Source organism: Hordeum vulgare, chromosome 6H (assembly GCF_904849725.1).
Source record: "Hordeum vulgare subsp. vulgare chromosome 6H, MorexV3_pseudomolecules_assembly, whole genome shotgun sequence".
In the NCBI taxonomy this organism is placed as follows: domain Eukaryota; kingdom Viridiplantae; phylum Streptophyta; class Magnoliopsida; order Poales; family Poaceae; genus Hordeum; species Hordeum vulgare.
The window spans coordinates 503,981,100-503,995,784 of NC_058523.1; positions in this window are offsets into that span (position 1 = coordinate 503,981,100).

Genomic DNA, 14,685 nt, shown 5'->3' on the forward strand with positions numbered 1-14,685 from the left:
ACCACGTGATGACACAATGATGGAGATCATGGCATCATTCCCGTGACAATGGAGATCATGTCGTTGCTTTGGAGATGGAGATCAAAAGCACAATATGATGATGTCCATATCATGTCACTTATATGATTTGCATGTGATGCTTATCATTTATGCATCTTATTTTAATTAGTACGACGGTAGCATTATAAGATGATTCCTCACTAAAACTTCAAGATAAATTATGTCCTCCCCAAGTGTGCATCGTTGCGAAAATTTGTCGTTTCAAAGCACCTCGTGATGATCAGTGTGATAGACTCTATGTCCGCACACAAAGGGTGTAAGCCAGTTTTGCACATGTAGAACACTTGGGTTAAACTTGACGAGCGCGGCATCTACATACATGTCCTCGGATCATACGAGGCCGAAAGGTCGAACTGTTGGAAATATGCCCTAGAGGCAATAATAAAATGGTTATTATCATATTTCCTTGTTCATGATAATCGTCTATTGTTCATGCTATAATTGTATTAACAGGAAATAATAATACATGTGTGAATAAATAGATCACAATGTGTCCCTAGCAAGCCTCTAGTTGGCTAGCTCGTTGATCAATAGATGATCATGGTTTCCTGATCATGGGCATTAGATGTCATTGATAACGGGATCACATCATTGGGAGAATGATGTGATGGACAAGACCCAATCCTAAGCATAGCACTAGATCGTATTGTTCGTATGCTAAAGATTTTCTAATGTCAAGTGTCTTTTCCTTCGACCATGAGATTGTGCAACTCCCGGATACCATAGGAGTGCTTTGGGTGTATCAAACGTCACAACGTAACTGGGTGACTATAAAGGTGCACTACGGGTACCTCTGAAAGTGTCTGTTGGGTTGGTACGAATCGAGATCGGGATTTGTCACTCCGCGTGACGGAGAGGTATCTCTGGGCCCACTCGATAGAACATCATCATGAGCTCAATGTGACTAAGGAGTTAGTCACACGATGACGTGCTACAGAACGAGTAAAGAGACTTACCGGTAACGAGATTGAACAAGGTATAGGTATACCGACGATCGAATCTCGGGAAAGTTCTATACCGACAGACAAAGGGAATTGTATACGGGATTGATTGAATCCTTGACATCGTGGTTCATCTGATGAGATCATCGTGGAGAAAGTGGGAGCCACCATGGGTATCTAGACCCCGCTGATGGTTATTGGTCGGAGAGGTGTCTCGATCATGTCTGCCTGCCTCCCGAACCCGTAGGGTCTACACACTTAAGGTTCGATGACGCTAGGGTTATAGCAAATTGTCATAAGAGGTTACCGAAGGATGTTCGGAGTCCCGGATGAGATCCTGGACGTCACGAGGAGCTCTGGAATGGTCCGTAGGTAAAGATTGATATATAGGACGGATGGTTTTGGACACCAGAAGTGTTTCGGGCGTCGCTGGTAACGTACCGGGACCACCGGGACCACCGGAAGTGGCCCCGGGGGTCCACCGGAAGGGGGCCACGACCCCGGGAGGCTAGATGGGCCAAGTGCGGGAGGGAACGAGCCCCTAGGTGGGCTGGTGCGCCCCCCACACTCAGCCCATGGCGCAAGAAGAAGGGGGAAGGGGGGAACCCTAGCGCAGGTGGGCCTAAGGCCCACCAGAAGGGTGCGCCATCCCTCCTCCCCTCCTGGCCGCCGCACCTCCTCCCCATCTAAGGTTGCCGCCCCTCCCAGGAGAGGGAAACCCTCAAGGGGCGCATCCCCTCCCTCCCCCCTATATATAGTGGGCACTTTGGGCTGTTGGAGATACCAATCTGCCTCTCCCTCGGCGCAGCCCTGCTCTTCTTTCTCCTCCTCTGTGTCGGTGCTTGGCGAAGCCGTGCCGGGAGACCTCGTCTCTCCATCGACACCACGCCGTCGTGCTGCCATAGATCTTCCCCAATCTCTCCCTCCTCCTTGCTGGATCAAGGTGCGGGAGACGTCACCGGGCTGCACGTGTGTTGAACGCGGAGGTGCCGTGGTTCGGCACTAGATCGGAATCACACCGCGATCTGAATCGCCGCGAGCACGGCTCCATCAACCGCGATCTAGCAATGCTTCCTCTTAGCGATCTTCAAAGGTATGAAGATGCACTCACCCCTCTCTCGTTGCTGGTCTCTCCATAGGAAGATCTGAATATGCGTAGGAATTTTTTTGAATTTATGCTACGTTACCCAACAGTGGCATCCGAGCCAGGTTTTCTATGCGTAGATTCTATGCACGAGTAGAACACAAAAGATTGTGGGTGATGATTTGTCAATTGCTTGCCGCTACTAGTCTTATTCTTTTCCGGTGGTATTGTGGGATGAATCGGCACGGACCGACATTACACGTACGCTTACGTGAGACTGGTTCCACCGACAGACATGCACACCGTGCATAAAGGTGGCTAGCGGGTGTCTGTCTCTCCTACTCTAGTCGGATTGGATTTGATGAAAAGGGTCCTTATGAAGGGTAAATAGCTTTGGCTTATCATCGTTGTGGCTGTCACGTAGGTAAGAAAGCGTTCTTGCTAGAAACCCAAATCAGCCACGTAAAACTTGCAACAACAATTAGAGGACGTCTAACTTGTTTTTGCAGGGTTTGACATGTGATGTGATATGGCCAAAGTTGTGATGTTGTGATGTTGCATGTATGATGTATGAGATGATCATGTTATTGTAATAGGTTTCATGACTTGCATGTCGATGAGTATGACAACCGGCAGGAGCCATAGGAGTTGTCTTAAATTATTGTATGAGATGCAACGCCATGTGCTTACTACTTTTACTTCATTGCTAACGGTTAGCCATAGTAGTAGTGATAGTAGTAGTTGGCGTGATGACTTCACGGAGACACGGTGATGGAGATAATGATGGTGGAGATCATGTTGTCACACCGGTGACAATGATGATCATGCGATGCCTGAAGATGGAGATCGAAAGAGCAAAGATGATAATGGCCATATCATGTCACTATATGATTGCATTGTGATGTTTATCATGTTTTTCATCTTATTGCTTAGAACAACGGTAGCATAATAAGATGATCCCTCTTAAAATTTCGAGAACGTATTCCCCTAAGTGTGCACCGTTGCGAAGGATCGTTGTCTCGAAGCACCACGTGATGATCGGGTGTGATAGATTCTAACGTTCGCATACAACGGGTGTAAGCCAGATTTACACACGCGAAACACCTAGGTTGACTCGATGAGCTTAGCATGTACATACATGACCTCGAATGCAAGAGACCGAAAGGTCGAACATGAGTCGTATGGTTGAATACGATCAGCATGAAGTTGCTCACCATGGTGACTAGTCCGTCTCACGTGATGATCGGACACGGGTTAGTCAACATGGATCATGTATCACTTAGATGACTAGAGGGATGTCGATTTAAGTGGGAGTTCATACTTAATTTGATTAAATGAACTTAATTGTCATGAACTTAGTCTAAAAGTTGTCTTTATAAATATTGTAGATGGCCAACGTCAACCTCAATTTCAACGCATTCCTAGAAAAAACAAGCTGAAAGATGATGGTAGCAACTATGCGGACTGGGTTTGCAACTTGAAGCTCATCCTTGAAGCAGCTAAAAAGGCTTATGTCCTTGATGCGCCACTAGGTGACCCTCCTGCTCCCGCAGTAGCCCAGGACATTATGAACGTCTGGCAAACGCGGAGTGATGGCTACTCTCTCGTTAGGTGTGGCATGTTATACAGTTTGGAAACGGGGCTCCAAAGGCGTTTTGAGCAGCACGGTGCATATGAGATGTTCCAAGAGCTGAAACTAGTTTTCCAAGCTCATGCCCGTGTCGAGAGATATGAAGTCTCCGACAAGTTCTTTAGCTGTAAGATGGAGGAGAACACTTCTGTCAGTGAGCACATACTCAAAATGTCTGGGTTACACGGTCGTCTGACTTCACTTGGAGTCGAACTTCCGGATGATGCTATAATTGACAGAATCCTCTAGTATCTCCCACCAAGCTACAAAGGTTTTGTGCTGAACTACAACATGCAAGGGATGGAGAAGACCATTCCCGAGTTGTACTCGATGCTCAAGTCTGCAGAAGTAGAAATCAAGAAAGAGCATCAAGTGTTGATGGTCAACAAGACCACTAGTTTCAAGAAGGGCAAGGGTAAGAAGAACTTCAAGAAAGACGGCAAAGCCGTTGCCGCGCCCGGTAAGGCAGATGCCGGGAAGAAGAAAAAGAATGGACCCAAGCCTGAGACTGAGTGCTTCTATTTCAAGGGAAAAGGTCACTGGAAGCGGAACTGCCCCAAATACTTAGCGGACAAGAAGGCCGACAACGTTAAAGGTATATGTGATATACATGTTATTGATGTGTACCTTACCAGCGCTCGTAGTAGCTCCTGGGTATTTGATACCGGTGCTGTTGATCACATTTGCAACTCAAAGCAGGAACTGCAGAATAAGCGGAGACTGGCCAAGGACGAGGTGACGATGCGCGTCGGGAATGGCTCCAAGGTCGATGTGATCGCCGTCGGCACGCTACCTCTACATCTACCGTCGGGATTAGTTTTAAACCTTAATAATTGTTATTTAGTACCAGCTTTGAGCATGAATATTGTATCAGGGTCTTGCTTAATGCGAGACGGCTACTCATTTAAGTCAAAGAATAATGGTTGTTCTATTTATATGAGTGATATGTTTTATGGTCATGCTCCGCTAGTGAATGGTTTATTCTTGATGAATCTCGATCGTGATGTTACACATATTCATAGTGTGAGTACCAAAAGATGTAAAGTTGATAATGATAGTCCCACATACTTGTGGCACTGCCGCCTTGGTCATATCGGTGTTAAGTGCATGAAGAAGCTCCATACTGATGGACTATTAGAGTCTCTTGACTTTGAATCATTTGACACATGCGAACCGTGCCTCATGGGCAAGATGACTAAGACTCCATTCTTAGGAATAATGGAGAGAGCAACCGACTTATTGGAAATAATACATACTGATGTGTGTGGTCCAATGAATGTTGAAGCTCGCGGTGGCTATCGTTATGTTCTCACTCTCACCGATGATTTGAGTAGGTATTGGTATATCTACTATCTGAGACGTTTGAAAAGTTCAAGGAATTTCAGAGTGAGGTCGAGAATCAACGCGACAGAAAAATTAAGTGTCTACGATCTCATCGTGGAGGAGAATATTTGAGTCACGAGTTTGGCACACACCTAAGGAAGTGTGGAATCGTTTCACAACTAACGCCGCCTGGCACACCACAACGCAACGGAGTGTCTGAACGTCGTAATCACACTTTATTAGATATGGTACGATCTGTGATGTCTCTTACCGACTTACCGCTATCATTTTGGGGATACACATTAGAAACTGCAACATTCACTTTAAATAGGGCTCCGTCTAAATCCGTTGAGACGACACCGTATGAACTATGGTTTGGCAAGAAACCTAAGTTGTCGTTTCTTAAAGTTTGGGGCTGCGATGCTTATGTGAAGAAACTTCAACTAGAAAGATCGAACCCAAAGTGGAGAAATGCGTATTCATAGGATACCCTAAGGAAACTATTGGGTATACCTTCTATCTTAGATCCGAAGGTAAAACCTTTGTTGCCAAGAACGGATCCTTTCTAGAGAAAGAGTTTCTCTTGAAAGAAGTAAGTGGGAGGAAAGTAGAACTTGATGAGGTAATTACACCCCCTCTCGAACATGAAAGTAGCGCAGCACGGGAAATTGTTCCTGTGGCGCCTGCACCAACTGAAGAGGAAGTTAATGATAATGATCATGAAGCTTCGGATCAAGTTACTACTCAACCGCGAAGGTCCACAAGGGCACGCTCCGCACCAGAGTGGTACGACAACCCTGTGATGGAAATCATGTTGTTAGACAACGGTGAACCCTCGAACTATGAAGAAGCGATGGCGGGCCCGGATTCCAACAAATGGTTTGAAGCTATGAAATCTGAGATAGGATCCATGTATGAGAACAAAGTATGGACTTTGGTGGACTTGCCGGATGACCGGCGAGCCATAGAAAATAAATGGATCTTCAAGAAGAAGACTGATGCAAACGGTAATGTAACCATTTACAAAGCTCGACTTGTCGCAAAGGGTTTTCGAAAAATTCAAGGAATTGACTACGAAGAAACTTTCTCTCTCGTAGCGAAGCTGAAATCAGTCTGAATCATGTTAGCAATTGCCGCCTTTTATGATTATGAAATTTGGCAAATGGACGTCAAAACAGCGTTCCTTAACAGGAATCTTAAAGAAGAGTTGTATATGATGCAACCAGAAGGTTTTGTCGACCCTAAGGGTGCTAACAAAGTGTGCAAGCTCTAGCGCTCCATCTATGGGCTGGTGCAAGCATCTCGGAGTTGGAACATTCGCTTTAATGAGGTGATTAAAGCGTTTGGGTTCATACAGGTTTATGAGGAAGCCTGTCTTTACAAGAAAGTGAGTGGGAGCTCTGTAGCTTTCCTCATACTATATGTGGATGACATATTATTGATGAGGAATAATATAGAGATGTTGGAGAGCATAAAGGCCTATTTGAACAAGAGTTTTTCGATGAAGGACCTTGGAGAAGCTGCATACATATTAGGCATCAAGATCTATAGAGATAGATCGAGACGCCTCATAGGTCTTTCGCAAAGTACATACCTTGACAAGATATTGAAGAAGTTCAATATGGAAAACTCAAAGAAAGGGTTCTTGCCAGTTTTGCAAGGTATGAGATTGAGTAAGACTCACTCACCGACCACGGCAGCAGATAGAGAGAAGATGAGTATTGTCCCCTACCCCTCAGCCGTAGGCTCTATTATGTATGCCATGTTGTGTACCAGACCTGATATAAACCTTGCCATAAGTTTGGTAGGGAGGTACCAAAGCGATACCGGTATGGAACACTCGACAGCGGTCAAGAATATCCTTAAGTACCTGAAGAGGACTAAGGAAATGTTTCTCGTTTATGGAGGTGACGAAGAGCTCGTCGTAAAGGGTTACGTCGACGCTAGCTTCGACACAGATCCGTATGACTCTAAGTCACAGACCGGATGCGTATATGTTTTGAATGGTGGGGCACTGAGCTGGTGCAGCGCCAAGCAAGAAGTCGTGGCAGCATCTACATGTGAAGCGGAGTACATAGCTGCTTCAGAAGCAGCTCATGAAGGAATTTGGATGAAGGAGCTCATCACCGACCTTGGAGTGGTTCCAAGCGCGTTGGGTCCAATGACACTCTTCTGTGATAACACCGGGGCCATTGCCATAGCCAAGGAGGCCAGGTTTCACCGGAAGACGAAGCACATCAAACGCCGCTACAACTCCATCCAGGACCATGTCGAGAGTGGAGTAATAGAGATTTGTAAAGTACATACGGATCTGAATGTTGCAGACCCATTGACTAAACCTCTTCCACGAGCAAAACATGATCAACACCATAATGCTATGGGTGTTCGATACATCATAATGTAACTATATTATTGACTCTAGTGCAAGTGGGAGACTATTGGAAATATGCCCTAGAGGCAATAATAAAATGGTTATTATCATATTTCCTTGTTCATGATAATCGTCTATTGTTCATGCTATAATTATATTAACAGGAAACAGTAATACATGTGTGAATAAATAGATCACAATGTGTCCCTAGCAAGCCTCTAGTTGGCTAGCTCGTTAGTCAATAGATGATCATGGTTTCCTGGTCATGGGCATTAGATTTCATTGATAACGGGATCACATCATTGGGAGAATGATGTGATGGACAAGACCCAATCCTAGGCATAGCACTAGATCGTATTGTTTGCATGCTAAAGCTTTTCTAATGTCAAGTGTCTTTTCCTTCGACCATGAGATTGTGCAACTCCCGGATACCGTAGGAGTGCTTTGGGTGTATCGAACGTCAAAACGTAACTGGGTGACTATAAAGGTGCACTACGGGTACATCTGAAAGTGTCTGTTGGGTTGGTACGAATCGAGATCGGGATCTGTCATTCCGCGTGATGGAGAGGTATCTCTAGGCCCACTCGGTAGAACATCATCATGAGCTCAATGTGACTAAGGATTTAGTCACACGATGACGTGCTACGGAACGAGTAAAGAGACTTACCGGTAACGAGATTGAACAAGGTATAGGTATACCGACGATCGAATCTCGGGCAAGTTCTATACCGACAAACAAAGGGAATTGTATACGGGATTGATTGAATCCTTGACATCATGGTTCATCTGATGAGATCATCGTGGAGCAAGTGGGAGCCACCATGGGTATCCAGACCCCGCTGATGGTTATTGGCCGGAGAAGTGTCTCGGTCATGTCTGCCTGCCTCCCGAACCCATAGGGTCTACACACTTAAGGTTCGATGGCGCTAGGGTTATAGGGAATTGTTATACGAGGTTATAGAAAGTTGTTCGGAGTCCCGGATGAGATCCCGGATGTCACGAGGAGCTCCGGAATGGTCCGAAGGTAAAGATAGATATATAGGACGGATGGTTTTGGACACCGGAAGTGTTTCGGGCGTCGCCGGTAACGTACCGGGACCACTGGAAGTGGCCCCCGGGGTCCACCGGAAGGGGGCCACGACCCCGGGAGGCTAGATGGGCCAATTGAGGGAGGGAACCAGCCCCTAGGTGGGCTGGTGCGCCCCCCACACTCAGCCCATGGCGCAAGAAGAAGGGGGAAGGGGGGGAACCCTAGCGCAGGTGGGCCTAAGGCCCATCAGAAGGGTGCGCCACCCCTCCTCCCCTCCTGGCCGCCGCACCTCCTCCCCATCTAGGGCTGCCGCCCCTCCCAGGAGAGGGAAACCCTCAAGGGGGCGCAGCCCCTCCCCCCTATATATAGTGGGCACTTTGGGTTGTTGGAGATACCAATCTGCCTCTTCCTCGGTGCAGCCCTCCTCTTCTTTCTCCTCCTCTCTGTCGGTGCTTGGCGAAGCCCTGCCGGGAGACCTCGTCTCTCCATCGACACCACGCCGTCATGCTACCGGAGATCTTCCCCAACCTCTCCCTCCTCCTTGCTGGATCAAGGTGCGGGAGACGTCACCGGGTTGCACGTGTGTTGAACGCGGAGGTGCCGTGATTCGGCACTAGATCGGAATCACACCGTGATCTGAATCGCCGCGAGTACGACTCCATCAACCGCGTTCTAGCAACGCTTCCGCTTAGCAATATTCAAAGGTATGAAGATGCACTCACCCCTCTCTCGTTGCTGGTCTCTCCATAGGAAGATCTGAATATGCGTAGGAATATTTTTTGAATTTATGCTAGGTTACCCAACAGATGTGATCACCATTGCACGCTCCATCTACCTTCGGGATTAGTGTTAAACCTAAATAAATGTTATTTGGTATCTGCGTTGAGCATGAATATTATATTGATATTGTTTATTGCGAGATGGTTATTCATTTAAGTCACAAAATAATGGTTATTCTGTTTACATGGATAATATCTTTTATGATCATGCACCCAATGTGAATGTGTTATTGAATCTCGATCGTAGTGATACACATGTTCATAGTATTGATGCCAAAAGATGTAAAATTAGTAATGATAGTACCACTTACTTGTGGCACTGCCGCTTAGGTCATATTGGTGTAAAATGCATGAAGAAACTCCATGCTGATGGATCTTTGGACTCACTCAATTTTGAATCGCTTGAGACATGCGAACCATGCCTCGTGGGCAAGATGACTAAGACCCCGTTTTATGGTAAGATGGAGTAGGCAAGTGAATTATTGGAAATAACACATTTTTATGTATGCAATCCAATGAGTGCTGAAGCATGCAGTGGATATTGTTATTTTCTTACCTTCACACATGATTTGAGTAGATACGCGTATATTTACTTGATAAAATACAAGTTAGAAATATTGAAAATTTCAAGCAATTTCAGAGTGAAGTTGAAGATCATCGTGAAAAGAAGATAAAATGTCTATGATATGACCATGGAGGTGAATATATTACCTATACATTTAAGACAATGTGGAAGTTGTTTCACAACTCATGCCACTTGGAACATCATAGTGTAATGGTGTATCCGTACATCGTAGTCGTGCTCTATTGGATATGGTGCGTACTATGATGTCTCTTTCCGATTTACCACTATCATTTTGGGGTTATGCATTAGGACAACCACATTCACTTTAAATAGGGCACCATCTACATCCATTGAGACGAGACCATATGAATTATGGTTTGGCAAGAAACCTAAGTTGTAGTTTCTTACAGTTTGGGCATGTGACGCTTATGTCAAAAGGCTTCAACATGATAAGCTCGAACCCAAAGCGGAGAAGTGCGTCTTCATAGGATACCCTAAGGAAACAATTGGGTATACATTCTATCTCCTATCTCAGATCCGAAGGCAAAGTCTTTGTTGCCAACAATGGATATTTTCTAGGGAAAGAGTTCCTTTCGAAAGAATTGAGCGGGAGGAAGGTAGAACTTGATGAGGTTATTTAACTGCCACTTCAATTAGAGAGTAGCATGACACAGAAAGGTGTTTCTGTGACGCCTACACCAATTGAAGAGGAAGCTAATGATGATGATCATGAAGCTTCAGATCAAGTTACTAACGAACCTCATAGGTCGGCAAGGACATGTACTGCTCCTGAGTGGTACGGTAATCCCGTCTTGGAGGTCATGTTGTTGGACAACAATGAACCTACAAGCTATGGAGAAGCAATGGTGGGCCTGAATTTCAACAAATGGCTAGAGGCCATGAAATCTGAGATAGGATCCTTGTATGAAAACAAAGTATGGCCTTTGGAAGAATTACCTGATGGTCGTAAGGCTATTAAGTACGAATGGAGCTTTAAGAACAAGACATACGATGATGGCAATGTCACCGTCTATAAAGCTCGACTTATCGCAAAGAAGTTTCCGACAAGTTCAAGGAGTTGACTACGGTGAGACTTGGTCACTTGTAGGGATTATGTTAGCAGTTGATGCATTTGTCAATTATGAAATCTGGCAGATGAATGTCAAAACATCGTTTCCTTGATTGTTTCCTTGAGGAAATGTTGTATGTGATACAACCAGAAGGTTTTGTCGATCCTAAGGATATTAAAAGGCATGCGAGCTCCAACGATCCATTTATGGGCTCGTGCAAGCATCTCGAAGTTGCAATATGCGCTTTGATGAGGTGATCGGAGCTTTTGGGTTTATACAAAGTTTATGAAGAAACTTGTATTTACAAGAAAGTGAGTGGGAGCACTATAGAATTTCTGATAAGTATATGTGGATGACATATTGTTGATCGAAAATAATGTAGAGTTTCTGGAAAGCATAAAGGGTTGTTTGAAAGGAGTTTTTCAAACAAAAACCTGGATGAATCTACTTAAATATTGGTATCAAGATCTATAGAGATAGATCAAGACGCTTGATAAAACTTTCAATGAGTACATACCTTGACAAGATTTTCAAAGAGTTAATGGATCAGTCAAAGAAGGGGTTCTTGACTGTATTGTAAGATGTGAATTTGAGTAAGACTCAAATCTCGAACATGACATAAGAAAGAGAAAGGACGAAGGTCGTCCCCTATGCCTTAGTCGTAGGCTCTATAGTATGCCATGTTGTGTACCGCACGTGGTGTGTACCTTTTCATGAGTGTGGCAAGGGGTACAAGGGTGATCCAGGAGTGTATCAATGGACAACGGTCAAAATTATCCTTAGTAACTAAAGGACTAAGGAAATGTTTCTTGATTATGGAGGTGGTAAAGAGTTCGTCGTAAAGGGTTACGTCGATGCAAGCTTTTGACACCAATCCGAATGACTCTGAGTAGATAACCGGATACGTATAATGGAGCAGTAATTTGTAATAGCTCCAACTAGAGTGTGGTAGCAACATATATAGTATGACATAGATATTTGCAAAGTACACACAAATCTGAATGTTGCAGAGCCATTGACTAAAACCTCTCCCACAAGCAAAACATGATCAAACCCCAGAACTTATTGGGTGTTAATCACATGGTGATGTGAACTAGATTATTGAATCTAGTGCAAGTGGGAGACTATTGGAAATATACCCTAGAGGCAATAATAAAGTGGTTATTATCATATTTCCTTGTTCATGATAATTGTTTATTATCCATGCTGCTACAATTTTATTGATTGGAAACTCAGATACATGCGTGGGTATATGAATAACACCGTGTCCCTAGTGAGCCTCTACTAGACTAGATCGTTGATCAAAGATGGTTAAGGTTTACTAACCATAGACACGAGTTGTCATTTGATAACGGGATCACATTATTAGGAGAATGATGTCGTGGACAAGACCCAACCGTAAGCATATCATTTGATCATATCACAAAGTTTATTGCTATTGCTTTCCACATGTGAAGTATTTGTTCCTAAGACCATGAGATCATGCACCTCCCTGACATCCGAGGAATGCCTCGTGTGTATAAAATGTCACAACATAACTCGATGATCATAAAGATGATCTACAGGTATCTTCGAGTGTGTCTGTTGGGTTGGCATGGATCCAGACTTGGATTTGTCACTCTGTTTGATGGAGAGATATCTCTGTGCCCTCTCGGTAATACAACATCACAAGAAGCTTGCAAGCAATGTGACTAAGGAGTTAGTCATGGGATCTTGTATTACGGAACGAGTAAAGAAACTTGCGGGTAACGAGATTGAACTAGGTATGGAGATACCAACGATCGAATCTTGGGCAAGTAACATACCGCTTGACAAAGGGAACTGCATACGGGATTGATTGAATCCTTGGCATCGTGGTTCGATCGATAAAGATCTTCATGGAATATGTGGGAACCAATATGGGCATCCAGGTCCCGCTATTGGTTATTGACCGGAGATGTGTATTGGCCATCTGCACATGATTCTTGAACCCGTAGGGTCCGCACACTTAACGTTCGGTGACGATATAGTATTATTGGGTTATGTATGTTGGTGACCAAATGTTGTAAGGATTCCCGGATGAAATCCCGGATGTCACGAGGAGCTCCGGAGGTACAGATTTATATATGGGAAGTCATATTTTGGCTACCGGAAAAGTTCCAGGTTTTTTGGGTATTGTACTGGGAAGCTTCTAGAAGGTTACAGATACTTTCGGAGGAGTCCGGAAGTCCACCAAGGATTCCACCACATCCCAAGGATTTGCATGGACCGAGGGGAGGTGCCCTGGCCTTATTGGGCCACGCACACAAGTCCCTCAAGGACCATGCAGTTGGGAAAGGTGGAAAGTCCACCTTTGTATGGAAAGGAATGAGGAGGACTAGGATTCCACCTCCCGCCCTTGGCTGCGCCCTAGGGCTTGGAGGGGCTATTCCCCCACACCCCTCCACCCATATATAGAGGGCATGGGGCGTCCCAAGAAGACACAACAAGCCCTTGGCGCCCCTCTCTCTCCCTAGATCATTTTCTCCTACGTTGGCGGTTTCGGTAGCACTCGGCGTAGCCTTGCCGGGATAGCTCCACCACCATCTCCATCATGCCGTCGTGCTGGTTGAGAAATCATCTACTACTCTGCCATCGCTTGATGGATCGAGGAGGTGGAGACGTCATCGAGCCGCACTGTGGTGAACATGGAGGTGTCGTCCGTTAGGCGTTGGATCACGATTGGATCGTGAAGAGTACGACTACATCTCGTGTTATATATGCTTCCGCTTAGTGATCTACAAGGGTATGTAGATATACTCCCCCTCTCTATGCATCTCCATGGATAGATCTTGCGTGTGCATAGAAAATTTCTGTTTCCCATGCAATGTTCACCAACACAAAACATGTGTGTGCTTACAAATGTGCAAATGACTAATGACAACAACAAAGAGTTAGCAAGCTAAGAGGGATATCTGGGCGAGGTGCTCGCAGTTTGGCGTAGGGCATGTTGACAATGTACACATTGACCTTCACCGACAGCTCCACGTTCTCCCCGACCCCCTTCACCTCCTTCTCCCCTCCTCTGTATCTCCTTCATGCGTGATGCCTTCCTCGTCCTCCTCGCTCCGGCCATGGTTCACCACGACTTCAACGGTTGCTTCGTCCACTTGCACGCAATCTTGCCCATGGCTCCGCAGGTTGAACCTATCTCCTTCTGTCTGGTGCCACTTGTTTGGCTCCTTCACTGGGGGAGGGGTAGAGGGCGGCGATCGGAGCATAGGTGAGGAGCAGCGCCACTCGTAGTCGTCGCTACCATCAGCTAAGGGAGGAATACAAGGAGGGAAGGTGGAGACCCAGGGACTATGTGGTAGGGCGCATTGGCGACCTCGACCATGGGTCGTAGATCGACCCGCCACATGTGGGATGGCCTCATAAGCAGTTGCGCTAGTGAGGGTCATGGGAAGGCCGCGACACAAGGGAAGCGATGGCGCATGGAGAGAAGGATCATCGAGGTTGTGATCGGCAAGGCATCCATCGGTGCAACTGCGCACAAGTTCGGAGGAGGTGTGCATCATCCTATCCCTCATCTCTTAGTCGTGCTCCATCCAAATTGGACGAAGACGAGGGGAAAAAGGTAGACGTGCGGTGGCTAGGGTTTCAATTCCGTTTTTCCTACTGGTTTTCGATCATACTGCCTACGGGGAGTGGGGTATTGGTCTGGATCGAGAAAATTGATGGGATGGTGAGAAAACATGGGGAGGCTAGGGCTCGATCGATGGAAGGGCAGGAATGAATGACGAAACGAACAACGACGTACATACTCAGAATTTAGGAGTAGAGATTTGATTTGGTAAATAATGATAGTTATTTG